Consider the following 15,271-nt stretch of genomic DNA (forward strand, 5'->3'; position numbering starts at 1 on the left):
GAGGGTCTGTGAGGAAAATCATAGTTTTCCCACCCAAATCACTTGAAAATCAAATTATAAATACAACTCCTCACACTCATAATGATTTATTCAAAATGAAGTGGTTCTAGAGGAAGGCAAGCACTAGGTGTTTCAAGGAAGAAGTCTCTTTCCTCATCCTTAGTCTATAGGGTATGTTTTATTCTTTTGTAATTTTGTCTTTATTTACCATGAGTAACTAAACCCTAAATGGATAGGAATATGAGATGAACCGCTATTTTATTGTTGAATCTTTTTAATTCAATTTTTTTTCTAGTTATGTTCTTATTTATATTTAATTTTCTTATCGTATGCAAAAGTATTAATGCTTTCACTAAACTAACGAATGTGACATACCTAGTTCGTATGATTGAACATTGAAACAGAGCAAACTCAAACTCTCTCTTCCAAACGTTGCATATTAATTTTATTTTTTGCTCCCTTGGTAAGATAGATGAGAGCTGCTCATATGTAGAACTACTGAGATAATAGAGAATATGTTATGAACTTCTAAGATTCCAAGACAAAATTGGAGCCTTTAGATGACAATTTAGGAATCCTTATTCTTTTATGTTTCAATTACCTCTGAGAGAGTGAGACCCCGTTCTAATATTTGATTCGTGTACTTACCAATCTCTGTAAGATAGTATACAATAAAATCTTAGTATGACTATTTTATATACTACGAAAATATTTTCTCTGTGAAAGAGGTATAGTTTGGGACGGAGCTTAGTACAAATAAAAAGGGGCAGCCGCCACCCATGAAATACATAGGACCCCTGTAGTACCCATGTGCATATTAACGTTCACCACCCATGATTTCATATTCACTTGGTTCACTTATACTAAATTTTATTTTTTTTATATAAAGGTCCACTCATATTCTCCTTTTTTGAGTGGCTGGTCAAAAAAGGAGAATATGAGTGGACCTTTAATCAAAATAAAACTGTGGAGTTACTAGTTCTTAGCTCAGCTTTAAGTCCTTCAAAGTTGATGACATATGCAATTTAGTTGAAAACTATTACAACAACAACAACAACAACAACGCCTTATCCCACTAAGTGGGGTCGGCTACATGGATCAAATGCCGCCATAATGTTCTATCAAAGACCATATTTGGATCCAACTCATTGACCTCTAAATCTTTTCTAATGGTTTCTCTAATAGTTTTCTTAGGTCTTCCTCTACCTCTTTTAACCTGACTCTCCTCCATTTGATCTACTCTTCTTACCACGGCGTCTACGTGTCTTCTCTCTACATGTCCAAACCATCTAAGCCTATTTTCTACCAACTTTTCTACTATAGGTGCTACCCCCACTCTCTCTCTAATGATGTCATTCCTAATCCTATCATGTCTAGTCTTACCACTCATCCAACGCAACATCCTCATCTCCGCTAAGCTTACTTTACTCTCGTGTTGGCTCTTAACCGCCCAACACTCCGTACCATACAACATTGCCGGTCTGACTGCTGTCCGATAGAACTTTCCTTTCAGCTTAAGTGGTACTTTCTTATCGCACAAAACACCTGAGGCTCTTCTCCATTTCAACCACCCAGCTTGAATACGATGATGTACATCAGCTTCTATTTCTCCGTCATTTTGTACTATGGACCCAAGATATCTAAACCGTGTAACTTGGGGTAGTTGAAAACTATTATCCAAAGGATTTTATTCGTCAAGAGAAGGTTCACTTGAGGATTCAATTGAAACATTATGAGGGTGATGTAGTAAAGAATTCTGAATTTCAAGATATCTCTACAATGTCCGAGTTATGCAGAACCTGGTCATTTATAGGAAAATCTACAATTTACCATTTGGTTGATAAAGTAATCCGTCTTGTGTTGACTCTCCCAATTTCCACTGCTTCTACGGAGCGTGCTTTTTCAGCCATGGAGCTTGTGAAAACAAGGCTTCACAATAAAATGGAAGATGATTTTCTTGCAGATAGTTTGACTATTTATCTTGAATAGGATATTGCAAAGACATTCACTACTGAAGAAATCATGGAAGAGTTTTATCAACTAAGAGGACGAAGAAAAACATGATTTTTTTTTTAGAGGAAAAGAAAAACGTGATCTTAATGGCTACATTTTGGTATTTTTTTTTGTCATTAAACTAAATTTATACAATTATTAATAGCAGATGCTTGTTATTGTTTATTTTATTTATCGTGTTGTATATTTTCGCCCCCCTCGATAAATTTTTCTGGCTCAGTCCCTGGGCATAGTATTATTTTTTTACTTTTTACGATATTGAAAAATTTGTACTACTAGTTAATAGTTTTCCCTTTTCCTCGTGCTCATTAATTTAAACTTTTGTAAATAATTTTTATCCTCTATCCATACATATATTTTCCAGTTCATTTATTTTCAGATTTAATCTGAACATTTTATTTGCAGGACCCGCTAGTTACTAAAGCACCATGTTTGGTTCCACTATTTGTTATAGATCTTTGGTCCATGTATGCATAGTTGTTGTCACACTATATCAAAGTTGTTTTTTTCTTCTTGAACAGCCAAATATTATGCATGCATGAATGAGAACATTAATGACAGTTTAGACCAACAATGGAGAGTAAAGTCATTCACAAAGCCTAAATTTTTGCAGACAAAGATCAAAAGGAGGTGTTTCACTAAAGACATGGAAAGAGACTAAAGTTAACTCTGTTGGTTAACCTGAAATTACAGAAGGACCACTTGTTTAATGTTGCAAAAAATTAGAGACTATTTTGGAATATCAATAAAGTTGACGACTTCCCTAAAAACCATTTTAAGTGTCAAAAGATGGGGACAAAGTTGAGTTTTAGAAGAACAGCCATGCAAACAAAGTTTATGTCATAATTTTTCCTGCCATAAAGTTTAAAATATCAGTTTAAGACGAACCGCCATGCAAACAATCAAAATACGCGTTGAATAAAATGATGGCTAATTTTTTTTATTATCAAAATTGCAGTTTTAACCTCCATAATGTACACTTTTTAAGCTAAAAAAGTCGTATATTGGCAGTTTGAACCGCTGTCATGACCACGTTTTACAGAAAAATGCACATGTTGAAAATATGTTCAGTATCTTGACAATAATAAGCCTACAACTGAAAAATACAATACAATCAACTGATATACATTAATAGAAAAAAGATCAATTGGTGGAAAGTATAAAAAAAATGTCGATTTAAGAATAATTTGCCAGAATTGCCACTAAATTTAAAATATTGATTTAAGAAGAACCGTCATGCAAGCTGTCATATTACGCGTTGAATAAAATGACGGCTAATATTTTTTTATTATAACGGCGGTTTCAACCGCCTTAATGTACACTTTTTTCAACAAAAAAAAGTGTGTATAGTGTGTATAGTGGCAACTTTTTTACAGAAAAAATGCGCTTGCGGAAAAAAATGCTCAATATCTCAATTTATTTTGATAAGTTAATGAAAATTAAATACCAGGAATGGCCTGAAACCAGTTACAAATTACAGTGACTGTTTTAAGAAAATATAACCCGGTAGAATCTCTATGTAATAAAGGTAAAATAAAACGTGGAGGCTTTGTCCACCATTGAGAATAAAGACTAGGCAGACTATGACCGTTTTTAGCTAAGGCATCAGCGACTGGATTTCCCTCCCTATGAATATGTGAAAAAGTACAAGAAAAAGATTGAGCCAAGGCTAAACTATTCAGCCATCTCACTCTCAAAGTCCAAGGAACATCCAAATGGTTAGAAAATGCCTTAACTACCATTAAAGAGTCGGTTTCAATCCAAACATCCTGCCACTACATCTTATCTGCTTTCTCTAGTGCATACGTGGCTGCGCAAAGCCTTCCAGGAACTTAGCTTCGCAGTGACTAATTACAATGCCAATAGCCCCACAAGAGGGTGAGCCATAAGAAGATCCGTCAATGTTAATTTTATGCTTCCCCTCCGCGTAGGTCTCCAAAAAACCTCACTAACGTGCACCTGCCTGCTAGAATGCGATCTGGAATAAAGGACGAACTTTGAAGTCTAGAGAAGAGGAATCACTAGCTCCAGATTTCAGAGAGGAGCTAAACTTAACTTCTGCAATGATGTTTCTGACCATGTTGGGGATATTGAGTTCCTTGAATTGAAAATACCGGTTGTTATGTTCGATCCAGATTTGCCATATGCTATGAATGATCACAGAAATCAGAATCTGCTGAGAGAATTTGCTCCCTTTGCTGATGCTGCTGCGTAACTGATAGACATTTATAGAAAAAAGATCCATTGGTGGAGAGTATTCAAAAAATCATTTCATTTTTTCAATGTCAAAGGTACCGAGTAAAAGTGCTGCTTCAAATAATTCTGCTTAATTCTATTAAAATGAAAAGAAATCCTCCACAAAGAAAAAATTAACAGAAAATGTAAACAACAGAAAACCATAGTGAATTAAAATTCAACAAAGTTATTTAGTTTCGTTACAAATGAATATAGAAATGCTTAGCTAAGACTAAAACATCAAAGATACGTAATAAACACAATCATATATCATTTTCATACATAATAAAAATTCATATATCAAGCGGCTCATGTCGTTTGTGAGTTATCAATAAAGAGGACACCCTGATTCCACAAATTGAGGCAAGTTTACATGTATTTCCATCAAATATATTTTAAATATTACACATCCAATGAAAGAAACTTAATAAGCATTTAACAAAACCATTCAATACTTCAATAAAACACATTTATAATTCTCAAATTTGATTCTCTTGTCTATATCATTCTCAGATTTGTAAATAAATCTGTAATTATTCCTAAATTACTTTACTCACTTCAAAACCCACAACACATACCTATAAATTAAATGCAATCTCTTGGAAAATATTTAAAACAGGGGAAATTTGCACAAGTTTTTATCATGTGGCATGATTGACAAATGCAACAATTTCTAGACATCTCATTCTTTAAACTACAATTTAACAGAGAAAAAGATTGCAATATCTCAAGAATAAATCAAGTTGTTTATGTTACAAAATATTGAATCATCCAATTGGAAAACAAAATTAAATTGTACTAAGATCGTGTACTTATTCGCCTGCTTGAATTGCTTAGGCATCAAGACAATGTGTATCTAGGTTTTCTCTTACGTTGCAATAAAAATTCGTTACACTCTCAGTGGTAAAAAGACTTGAATAGCAGAATCATTGAGTGGTAAAATATACTATAATTTTGTCAACTGCGTAAGGCCGCCCTTTAAAAAGGCATATGTCTCCGAAATTTGCTGACATGTCGGGGATCACCTTCCAGTTCTCATGTCCGAATTTCAAAAGTACCGAATATGGGGGAGAGATTAACGCGCCAACAATGAGAGGCTTTTTTCCATGGCACGTAGCAGCAACAACCTTTTTAGGGTACAACTATTCACCACTGCAGAGTTGCTTGTTTACTGTTAAGTCAAAGTCCAAGGCATAACAGGCGCTTCCTAAATGGAGAACATGTAATTTGTTGTAATCCAGCACTAAACCGCAATTAAATGTCTGATATTGGGGGAGTAGGTGAAAGTATTTGGTTTGGCCACGTGTGTTTTGGCTAGTACTTATCAACCAAGGGCGTAGGGTTAGGGTCTGTTCTTCTTGTTGTGGCGGTTTGATGAGGAATATATTTTGTTTGGAGAGGTACCAAAAAGATGTGGTGTTGTTGTTGGTATCAATGTCGTTCGGATCAGTAAGAACTTGTAATTTGAGGAGTGGGTATTTGAAAGGTAAAATTTGATAATGATTGGGGATTGAGGATGAGCGCCATGTCGAACAAACCGATCGACATCGAATGAGATTGACTTCGTCGTAGAGTCGTTGTGATATTATATTCAGAAGTTCCGTTGGGAGTTTAGACCAGGAAACCTCCATGGATGCGAGTAGCAAAATCTACAATCAGATCCATTCATTACACTATCAATAAATATAAAAATGAATGTAGAATTCGATGATTAAACCCTAAACATAAACAGAAAATCTAAAGTATAATTTCGCATACCGTGTTTATACCACCATCATTTTGAGCAGCCCATTATGTTGGAATTTCTCACTTTTTTAATCAAAGAAATCACACTCGAGTTGAAGTTGACATAGAAAAATAAAACGATGTCGTCACCAATAAACCACCATAGAAAGCAGATTGTAGATGACGTCAAGAAATTAAAATCATCATGATCAAGGACTAGCATCAGATCTCTCCAATGAAGATGCAGAAAGGAAATTACAGTTTAGTATAAATTAGAACCAGAGAGAAGAGGTAAATGAAATCAGATCTATTGAAGAAGTAAACTGTAACACCCACACTAGACGTATCTAGAAAGTCTAGCATGTGCGTTAGTTTAGTACTGGATACATTAAAAATTTACAACATAAAAACTTTGTATGAATATATGATACAACAAAACGCGTTCGTACATTATCAATACAATTCATCTTTACTAAAGTATCACAAATACGTCCTTGAAATCCATAACCATCATGCTGCGAGTACGAACGAGTTCTTGCGGAAATATCCATCTGGCTACTACCTTGATGTCCAACCTGTTAATCTGCAACAAATAAGGATTGGGATGAGACATAATGTCTCAGTGAGTTCCACCTAATCCTAGGCTATAGGCAACCACGGGGAAACCTACGGTCACCATGTGTCTACAATACAACCTGGCGGTTGATTATACGTGTGTGGGGACTTGCTTTCTTAGACGGTAGTGCATACTATACCGTCATAGGTTCATCTTACTTGTTATAGGTCTTACTATCATCATGCGTGTCATGGAGGTTAAGGAATCCTAGAACCGCAATCTCAAGATACGATATACGCATCAAAACTTAACATACATATTCATGACACGGTCCTAAACCGGACGATAAGGGAAACCTATGATCGTCATCGGTATAACATTCATAACATACTCTAATGCACGACTTGTTCTTAGCTAACATCATATCATGCATAATCATAAACATTCATACATTCACAATATCAATGTTGAACAATCATTCATTATCTTGATTCATTTTACGGAAAGTCCCGGGTGGAGTAACCCCGAGTACAATCCCATACATACCGAAAATACCTAGCTAAGGTAATCAGACTCCCTCAGTGACGTGCGGGCCCCTCTCGAAAGAAGCTTATCCCGTTCTCACGTTACCTACGTCTTACTTACTCATTTACCACGGATCCTTAAGCGATCCTAAGTGTGATAAACTACACATACATATCATGGTCTTAACATTCATAAACATTCATGAAAGGTTTCTAACCTATACATGCATACTCGTTTACCTCGGATCCGGGGTCGATCCGATTAGTAGTAATCTACCTTATATTCATTCATGTTCATATCTATTCATACGTGAAGAGTTTGCTATCAATTCACGGCTTATCTTACATACTTAATCATTCTTAGTCACGTGCGAAGAGAATATACTTCCCGTCTTAACATACATAAGGTTCATGCTTAACTTCTAGTTCTCAACAAGCTATGTCGAGGCTCTACGTTCATTCCCTTTCTTAGTTCATCACTACCCGGACATATTGCATTTCATAACATCTCATGTGCTATTCGTCAATGAAATTCTTGATGTTGTTCATGCATTTCTTTACCAATATCCTTAGGTGTAATGTGCAATGATAACTTGACTTTGAGGGGTTCTTAAAGTTATAAGAGACTGCAGGGAAAAACTTGGTCGAAACCACTACATTTCATGAATTTTCTTGTAAAAAAATTGTTGTGCTGTGAAATCTCGCTTGAGCGAGATTCATCATGCTTGAGCGAGATTCCAAGCGAGATTTCTCGCTTGAGCGAGATTCCAAGCGAGATTTTAATTTGATTCGACATTTATTTCGCTTGAGCGAGATTTTTCTCGCTTAAGCGAGGTTCTTCAGTACCAGACCTGCAGAATTCGTAATTTTGACCTCTAAACCTCAAAATTGAGTTTCCAATGCACACAAGACACCCAGAATACATAGGAAAACAGCTTATAACAATTACATGACAACAAACAACTAATTTCAATGACTAATAGCAAAAGGGGTACCAAAACCCTAAAACTTATACTAACACAATTCATACTTTTCTCACAAGGATTTGCACAACCCAAGGTAGGAGAACTAGCTAAAGAACTCACCTAATCATGATGTGAACTTGATTTCCAACCTTCCAAGCCCAAACAACCAAAACCCTAGCTCTTGGTCAACTTACTTCCTTGGTTCCTAACTTTTACATCTTGATATTTCCTTGCAATCTAAGACACCATCATCCTTGATTGATCATCTTTATTCCAACCCAAACTTCCTTCAACAAAAACCCTCATCTCATGATTATTTCCTTGTGATAATAGAGTTTAAGAACAAGCTCAAATGAAGCTTCTATTTGTTTCCAAGCCTTGGAGGTACCATAATATAAGCTTGATTATGAAGTGGAAGAAGTTTTGGAATGGATTAGTGAAGAAAAGAGAGGAAGAGGGCGTGAGAATGGAGAGAGAAGGGAGAGAAATTCTTTTCCAACAAACTTAGAGAGAGAAAGGATAAGGAAGAATGGGATATTTTGGGTCAAAACCAAATAAATATCTCTTTCGTGTGAAGTTACCAAAATGCCCTTATTCAAGCGTACTTGATACGACACTGATACTTTTCCCCGTAAAAAGCTGACATCTCATAAAATATTATCCATTAACTTACTTTCCATGAATTTAATTCCTCTGGCACGATCAACGGGTAATATACCGATACTGACAGACAGGATATTACATAAACATATTGCAGACCTATATGTAGTTAAACTCCAAGCTCACAAATTGCAGTATTTGGTTCGTTTGATTTGAGATGATAGTGAATGTAAGAAGTAATCTTATTTCTACTCACAAGCTTCTAAGATGTGAAAAATGATTAGATGCCGCTGGTGGAAGGAGGGGAACAAATTGTTGGTGGGTAGCTGCGGCTGCAGCTGGCAAAGAGGGTTCCTTTTCAAAACCTATTCATCAATCTATTATGTATTGGTGTGAAGATGGGTTACCCTACCCGACCTGTTTAGGGCCGACCCTAACAGACGTTAGACTTTATCGGGCTGGGCTAAAACTATATGACCCTATACATGCCATAGGCTAAATGGACCTGCCTTAATTATTTTCATATTTTTCAAAACATTATAGACTAGAATGTTCAACAAAATTTATTATGCGCATTATTTTCTTCTTGCGTTCAGACAAGCACTTCTTGCCCGTGTTCACGCTTTTTTTATTGCAGTAATGCATGTATATTATTAACAATTTTTTTTTTTAATAAAGTTTTTGTTTTGATTAAAGTTATATCTATAATTTTTTGTGCCTTTCAAATTGAAAAAACTATTTTTCTCTTTTTCAATTACCAAACAATATAGCAAATATATGATTAATACTTATATTTTTTAATCACACCAACAATATAGCATTATTGAAGATTTTTTTTTAGTGTAAAATTCTTATCTTTTTTAATGACACCAACAAATAAAATTATATAGAAAAAAATTATTTACGGGTGTAATTGAAAGAATATAAAAGCTAGACCAAAACCTCATATTTCCTTTATATACGGTATCTCATTATATATAATATAGAAAATATTTTGCTCCCTATCTATGCTACGGCCAGTATGACAGCTAAATCACAACTAAAAGGTAGCTAAATGAGTTTTGCTAGTAATTGGCTGCGCGTTAGCTACAATTTGTTTCGTAGCAAATCAGTGATTTTCTTGTAGTGAAAGTTTATGTCATGATTTTTCCTGCCATAAAGTTTAAAATATCGGTTTAAGAAGAACCGCCATGCAAACTATCAAAATACGCGTTGAATAAAATGACGACTAATTTTTTTTATCATGAAAATTGCAGTTTTAATCGCCATAATATACACTTTTTCAGCTAAAAAAGTCCTATATAGTTACAGGAAAAAATGCGCATGTAGAAAATATGTTCAATATCTTGACAATAATAAGCCTACAACAGAAAAATGCAACACAATCAACTGATATACATTAATAGAAAAAAGTTCAATTGGTGGAGGTATAAAAAAAATGTCAGTTTACGAAGAATTTGCCCAAATGACGTTTTTAAAACTGCCATCATTTTTACTGCCACTAAATTTAAAATATTGATTTAAGAAGAGCCGTCATGCAAGCTGTCATAATACGCGTTGAATAAAATGACGGCTAATATTTTTTATTGGGCGGTTTCAACCGCCTTAGTACACACTTTTTCAACCAAAAAAAGTGTGTATTGTGGCGGTTTCAACCACCGTAATGGCAACTTTTTTACAGAAAAAATGCACATGCGGAAAAACTGCTCAATATCTTCATTTTTTTTTTATTAGGTAATGAAAATTAAAAACCAGAAATTGCCTGGAACCAATTACAAATTACATAGTGACTGTTTTAAGAAAAGGTAAACCTGTAGAATCTCTATGTAACAAAGGTAAAATAAAATGTGGAGGCTCTGCTCACCATTGAGAATAAAAACTAGGCAGACTATGACGTTTTTTAGCTAAGGCATCAGCCACTGTATTGCCCTCCCAATGAATATGTGAAAAAGTACAAGAAAACGATTGTGCCAAGGCTAAACAATTCAGCCATCTCACTCTCAAAGTCTAAGGAACATCCAAATGGTTAGAAAATTCCTTAACTACCATTAAAGAGTCGGTTTCAATCCAAACATCCCGCCACTGCATCTCAACTGCTTTCTCTAGTGCATACATGGCTGTGCAAACCTCCGTCACACAAGCAGAAGCATTTACAATGTTATGAACAAAGCCTCCCAGGAATTTAGCTTACCAGTCATGAATTACAATGCCAATAGCCCCACAAGAGGGTGAGCCATAAGAAAATCTGTCAATGTTTATTTTTATGTTTCCCATCCGCGGAGGTCTCCAATAAACCTCACTAACGTGAATCTGCCTGCTAGAATGCGAAGGAATCTGGAATAAAGAACGAACTTTGAAGTCTAGAGAGGAGGAATCACTAGCTCCAGAGTTCAGAGAGGAGCTAAACTTAACTTCTGCAATGATGTTTCTGACCATGTTGGGGATACAGATTGTTATGTTCGATCCCGATTTGCCATATGCTATGAATGATGACATAAATCAGAATCTAATGAGTGAATCTGCTCCCTTTGCTGATGCTGCTTTGTAACAGATTTAGACAGCTGGAAGTGTCCAGGTGTTGCAATATCTCTATAATAAATCATTTCATTTTTTCTATGTCGAAGATACCGAGTAAAAGTGCTGCTTCAAATATTTCCACTTAATTCGATTCAAATGAAAAGAAATCCTCTAAAAATAAAAATTAAAAAATGTAAACAACAACAAACCATAAAGAGGCTAAAACTTCAGAGATACTTAATAAATGAATACGTTCCTTTCTTGATGTTTGAGTCTAAGAAATGAAAATAGAAATTCTTAGCTAAGACTAAAACATCAAAGATACTTAATAAAGAGGACACACTGATTCCACAAATTGAGGCAAGTTTACATGTATTTGGATCAATATAACACCAAACTTAAAAGACAATGTAAATTAATTTTGAACCCATAGAAACTTGTTGTAGTCATCCAGGATCCAAAGTCATACGTGAGGAGAAAATTAGCACCCTTTGTACTTTGTTTCACACATCTTCAATAATGTCAAATTTCTATGAGCGACAATGCAATATACCGCTTTTCGACAAAATTTTCTACTAAATAGTGTATCATGGGATCATATTAATATGTTCAAATCCTGTTACCACTATAGCCTCTATTTTCAGTTGAAACAAACTGATCAGATTTTTCAGCACTTAATTAGCAAACATACATTTACTAGCCAATTCGAAGAAAAAAAACAATATCAGAAGCATAATTTTAATTTGTAAAATGAAATAAACTGAATCACAAACAATGTAAGAGATAATTCGAGGCAAGATCAATATTAATAAATATCAAAATCTTGAATGTCATTACTAGAATTCAAAATTTCACCGTAATCATAAACATAAAATCTAAATTAAATTTGTTAGTATAGATTTTATGGAGCCATCCTTTTGAACTTCTTGAATGTCTTTGAATGTTGATCTTTGGGTCGCACGATGTCTATGTCTTAACCAACGTTCCAGATGCAATCTTTAGGTCCCATGATGTATATGTCTTAACCAACGTTCCAGATGCAATCTTTAGGTCCCATGATGTATATGTCTTAACCAACGTTCCAGATGAATTCTTCTTCCAAAATGGAAAATCAACCGTGGATATTGTAACTTGTCTTTTTTACGAGTTGAGTTGAAACACGAAAAGTTGTATGAAGAGGAGATGATGTTGATGTTGGGAAAGAGAATGTGGTGCTTTGCGTGGGGGGAATTGAGCTTAATTTCTAATGTCCTTCTTTGTGTACACGGCTCTTTGTGTAAGGTGGCCTTATAACCTTTTTATCAGTGTCTCTGTACAGCTCAAAACCATAAGATTAACAAAATGCCTCTCTTTCCATCTTAAACTTCAGCATCCTTCTCTCCATTTCACCACATTCAAAAACCAAAACCTTCGCCGCAGACACCGGCCAGGAACCACCGACAAGGCATTGAAGCATTTTTTTCTCCGACAAGTTCTTATTCTTCTTCACCAAAGCCTTCTTATAACTCCCACACTGCTTCACATAAAATGCATAGGCGCCGTCGTCACTCGCAACTGCGGGGATGTTGACCTTGGCGGTGAAAGGAATTTTCCGGTCACTGTTTTGGTCGGAGATGAAAACGGAAAACTGATGCGGCGAGATTCCAATCTTGTGATCTGAAAATAGAAAGAAACATAAGATAAAAAATTTCGGTTGTCGCAGATAATTTATAACTCAAAACTATAACAGTAGAAACTTTCAGGAGGGTAGCATGTGTAGGAACAAATCTACATAAAGCGAACTTATAAACCTATATGGCAATCAACTACACATGTTGAAAAACGATAAATTAGTATCTAATCTAATAAACTGATATAAATTAAGGTATTTCGGACTCCAACTGAAAAAATTAAACTTGAGGTAGAAAATATAGTTGTCATATACGACATATTAATCATAGTCACTAGTGAGAGAGAGAGAGAGAGAGAGAGAGAGAGAGAGAGAGAGACATAGAGACACACAACAATAAGAGGATTAACATATCTAAATTATGCAATGAGCGAGACGATCCAAAGTCCCAAGAATTTGTCGTACTCTTCATCTCTAACAGTACAATATATGTCAGTAACCACATTGAAAGTTAATAACGCAGTCAACAAAACCGTACGATACTTACATGAAACACATTTAATATATTACATGTCTAAAATGCAAGAAAGTTTCACAAAATTGATGTGATGATTTAGGAAAAATAAAGTTTAACTCACCGGTCCGTAGGCACCAACCCGGTTTTTCTTAGCATAGTTTAAATATCGTATGACCATGCGATATGTGTTGAAATACTGCTCGGTATCTAGACAATAATATGACTGCAACAGAAAATACAGCACAGTAAGTGATAGACATTCATAGAAAAAGGATACATTGGACGAGAGTAATAAAAAATGCATTTCCTTTCTTTCTACATGAAAACTGATAGTAATTTGCTCAATACGATAGGGATATCAAGTAGAATCGCAACTGCAAATATTTCCACTACGATAATTCAACAAGAGGATAATTTATTTATTTTGATAAATAATTAAAAATACTATTTGACAGATGGTAAGAGAAGGTAGAAAACATGGTAGTTATATACAACACATTAGCCATTAGTAAGAGAGACAAAAAAGAGGATTCAACTAAATTATGAGTGGTGGAGATCCAAAGTCCCAAGAATTTGTCACATTCTTGACTCCAACAATACAATAACCACATTGAAACTTCATGAAGCATTCAAACAAATAATTTGATGATTTCATGAAATATATTTCAAATATTACACACCCTGAATGCAAGAAACTTAATAAAGCATTCAACAAAACCATTTAATACTTCCATGAAACATATTTATAATTCTCAAATTTGATTCTGTTGTTTATATCATTCTCAGATTTGTAAATAAATCTGTAATTATTCCTACATTACTTTACTCACTTCAAAACATTCAACGCATACCTATAAATTAAATGCAATCTCTTGGAAAATGTTTAAAACAAGGGATAAATCAAGTTGTTTATGTTACGATATATTGAATCATCCAATTGGAAAACAAAATTAAATTGTACTAAGATCGCGTACGTGTTCGCCTGCTTGAATTGATTAGGCTTCAAGACAATGTGTATCTAGGTTTTCTCATACGTCGCGATAAAAAGTCGTTACACTCTCAGTGTTAAAAAGACATGAATAGTTGATGCATTGAGTGTCTACACACATGATCAATATCAATATACATAAAAATGAACGTAGAATTCGACGATTTAACCCTTAACATAAACAGAAAATCTAAAGTATAAACCCCCCCACATGGTAGCGATCCAACTAAATATTTTAATTCCTGTGGGGACAGCTTTCAAATACCGTGTTTATCCCGCCAACCTTTTGAGCAGCCCATTATGTTGGAATTTCTCACTTTTTTAATCAAAGAAATCACACTCGAGTTGAAGTTGACATAGAAAAAGAAAACGATGTCGTCACCAATAAACCACCAAAGAAAGGAGATGGTAGATGACGACAAGAAATTAAAATCATCATGATCAAGGATTAGCATCAGATCTCTCCAATGAAGCTGCAGAAAGGAAATAACAGTTTAATATAATTTAGAACCAGAGAGAAGAGGAAAATGAAATTAGATCTAATGAAGAAGTCAAAATATTGCACACCTATATGTAGTTAAACTCCAAGCTCACAAATTGCAGTATTTGGTTCGTTTGATTTGAGATGATAGTGAATGTAACAAGTAATCTTCCTTCTACTCACAAGCTTCTAAAATGTGAAAATGATTAGATGTGGCTGGTGGAAGGAGGGGAACAAAGTGTTGGTGCGTAGCTGCGGGTGCAGCTGGCAAAAAGGGTTCCTTGTCAAAACCTATACATCAATCTATTATGTATGGCTGTGAAGATGGGTTACCCTACCCGACCTGTTTAAGGCTGGCCCTAACAGACATTAGACTTTATCGGGCTGGGCTAAAAAGCTCCATTTAAAATGGACTTTAAAAAAACTATATGACTCTCTTCAAAACAAAAAAAAAAACTATATGACCCTATAAAGGCCACAGGCTAAATGGACCTGCTTTAATTATTTTCATATTTTTCAAAACATTGTAGAATGTTCAAAA

The 15,271-nt window shown here is 34.9% G+C and overlaps 2 long non-coding RNA genes across 2 annotated transcripts in view; one reads left to right on the forward strand and one right to left on the reverse strand.

Moving 5' to 3' along the window:
- The first annotated feature begins 5,198 nt into the window (after positions 1-5,198).
- Positions 5,199-15,271, forward strand: part of LOC146897872 (uncharacterized) — a 41,243-nt gene continuing 31,170 nt past the window's right edge. Inside the window, exon 1 of the long non-coding RNA XR_015021284.1 lies at positions 5,199-5,648. This is a non-coding gene — a long non-coding RNA (uncharacterized LOC146897872). The remainder of the gene's footprint in view (positions 5,649-15,271) is intronic.
- Positions 11,913-15,013, reverse strand: LOC146897873 (uncharacterized). The gene is made up of 4 exons (XR_015021283.1): positions 14,817-15,013; positions 14,515-14,722; positions 13,383-13,484; positions 11,913-12,791 (listed from the first exon to the last, which is right to left on the reverse strand). It is a non-coding gene; the product is annotated as an uncharacterized LOC146897873 (long non-coding RNA).

This window comes from Medicago sativa, chromosome 8 (genome assembly GCF_051527215.1).
Source record: "Medicago sativa cultivar Bolivia chromosome 8, Bolivia_mono, whole genome shotgun sequence".
NCBI lineage: Eukaryota > Viridiplantae > Streptophyta > Magnoliopsida > Fabales > Fabaceae > Medicago > Medicago sativa.